The sequence below is a fragment of the Egretta garzetta genome, unplaced genomic scaffold, assembly GCF_000687185.1.
Source record: "Egretta garzetta isolate BGI_Z169 unplaced genomic scaffold, ASM68718v1 scaffold59, whole genome shotgun sequence".
Lineage (NCBI taxonomy): Eukaryota > Metazoa > Chordata > Aves > Pelecaniformes > Ardeidae > Egretta > Egretta garzetta.
Genome location: NW_009267230.1, coordinates 5,930,019 through 5,932,967, shown reverse-complemented (window position 1 = coordinate 5,932,967; position 2,949 = coordinate 5,930,019).

Below are 2,949 nucleotides of genomic sequence, written 5' to 3'. Positions count from 1 at the left end.
GCTTGCCAGGGCGGGACTCGCCGTCCCGCAGCGGGAAGCGCCGGCGCGGGGAGAAACAGCCTTCGCTTCTGTATCTACGGAAGTAATTACTGGAAGGTAGTGATGCTGCATTTATTCACAATAGCACCGGATATGTAATGAAAGTAGGGAGTCCTAGTCCTTGAGCTGCCTGTACGTTGCATTTAGGCTGCACAAATAATAACACTGGTAAGGAAGGCAAAGCTTCTCCCTTTACAGAGAGACAAACAAGTACGAAAAGGTGAGTCTGGGATTATTGGATTAATTGCTGACACACAGAAAATATGGAAAAACTTATGCTAAGTCTAGTTCACCAGTGGTTGTCAAAGTTTTTTTTTCAGCTCATGCTTTAAAAACTTGTCCCAGTGGGCGTGCTGATGCAATGCTGCAACTTTGAAGCCTAGTAGAAGTTAAACTTCCTCCTGATGCCATCCACCACAGGTGGAAAAACTGTGCGCTAACTTACACTGTTCCTGCTCTGTTGTTGGTGAGAATTGTTCAAATATTGGGGTATGTGAGTTGAAAACATCCTTTTGTAATAAGCGTTTGAGGCCGATTATATTTATCAAGACCGAATTTATTCAGGCAAGCAATCAAGCAGGCAAAACAGCGCTGGGTGGCCGGGGAGTCTCCTGCCCCATCAACGGCACGCACCTCACCCCCACCAGAGTCCCTTCTTATAGTTTAGTAGTCCCGGATCTACGTGGCGCATCCTGGTATCTTTCTGGTGGTCGTAAGGATAAAGGTCATAGTCTTCCTCCACGTTGTAGATCAGTTTCTTTCCTTATCTGGCCATGTTGGCCCAGCATGAGGCAGGAAGGATTTGTGCTTGTTTACTTAGCAGGATGTCGCCACTCAGGAATTGGTAATTTATCAACGTATCAGAAAGTGGTCCCATGAGTTTCGCACAACAGTGACTTTAAACAAAGGATGTAACAAAAACACAAGGAGTAAGGGGGGGACCTTCCCCCCATCTGCCGGTTTGAGAACAAATTCCTTATGTATTTATTTATTACACTTTCACAAATGATTTCGACTAGACTCTGGTTGTGTTCTTCATAAGGGTTTTTTTATGGTCAGCCTAACGGATTGCTTGTGATTATAACCAGTAAAAAACCCACAGCTTATCCTGTTATATCTCATGTGCTAGCTGACTTTTAGCATGATACCTTTTTTCAGTGTTGATGTTCCTATTGTATGTTGGCTGCACAAGCTCTTCCAGCTATTGGCACGTTCTGAAGAAATTAGTGATGTACAGAAAATAGGGGTATACTTGTCTCTAAGAATATCTAGGAAAGCAGCGGTTAATATTTTGAGAGTAGAGCCCTTCGAGTCTCCTTTTTTCAAGGTAGGCTTGTAAAGTGACACCCCCAGCCACTGGGGAGCAGTGACCCCTGATTCCCTGGCAGCTGGAGTACCATTCCTTTCCTCGGGAACTTAGCACCTCCTTAGATAGAGAGGAAACGAGATAAGGCAGAGGACAGGCATCAGATTCTCTTTCGTCATGGAGGGGCTACATGGCTGAGGGGAGAAGAGGAGCCAAGGATGTGTTCTATGTTTGTTGGTTAGTTAGTTTTTTTTCCCAGTGTACTGCACAAAACCAAGGTTAGTATACCCATAAATTTCTCTTAAATTCAGAGAGTGGTGTTGTGCTGCTGCTGTTCTTATCTGTATTGGCAAAAACATGTCTGAAGTTGAAACCTTGAAAGATAGTCAATTTGTGAAGCTACTGTTATAATCTTAATGTATTATTGAACATCATTCCTATTAATATTTAATGAAATACAGTTAGCTTGGAACACTTAATTGAAAAAAAAAAAGAGTTGCCATTTTTATTATTGCTCTGTTTCCATAATAACCCTCTGTCTGCCTTATTTGATTGACGTTAGGTGTTCTTTTAGGGTGCTCTGTCACTATTGAGTTTGTGAAGAGTACACACATGCATTCACAAACATGTTTTTTGTTAAGGATGGGGGAGAAATCACCTTGTGGTGAAATGCAGCATCATTCTGCATACTGAATACCTTCCTTAAGTGGCTTGGGAATTTATTTAGTATCTGGAAGCAAGTGTTGGTGTTCATGGTCTAATGCTCTGTTTCCATATACAAATTGGTTTAAGTTTGGGTTTGTTTTTTTTTTTTTTCCCCCCTTTGTCCCTAGACTATGTACTGTGTTAGTTTTGCCTTACTTTAGATGTTCTTAATAAAGGACATAATCTATCTATGATGCACTGGTTTTCCTCCTGAGCACACATTTTCTTCATGTCATACCTAATCTGTGATTTTTTTTTTTCCTGTAATTGTCATCGTTTCCCTTCTCTGGTGACTCTGATGTGGTTTCATAAATTGACAACAAAGTGGAAAACTGTAACAAATGTGTTCATTTTTTTAATTCAGTTGGGGATTTCTTTGAGCTCATGTGATGTTGGGGGTCAGGCGTATGGCTTCTTGAAAGCGTATCTTTAATTTTAACAACAGTGGCAGCCTGAAAAGATTGAACTGGAAACCCAGTGCTTTTACTTAGTAATTGTTAAAGGTCTCCTGCTGTCAAGGTAGACATGAGATGAATTCACCCTGCTGCTTACCCTTTTACTCTCACAGATAACTGTTACTGATGTGATGTTTTTCCAGATAACTGTTCATCTGGCTGAACTAGCCCGAATTAACTCCTGACTGACTCAGTTCACGTGACTCTGCCTCAGATGGCTGTGAATGGAGGAGATGGCTGTTTCTAGCCAGTATCTAGGCAAAGCTAAAATGCAACAGAAGTGAAAAGCTGTGGGGTAGAAGAGAGTACTGAACCTAAATCAATTACACGAGACACATTCTTACTTAAACTTTACCAGGATTCAGTGCAAAACACCTATCCCTATTTTTGTCAAATTTTTTAATGTGTTTTTTTTTTCTAAAAAAAACCCAAAACCACTGCTGT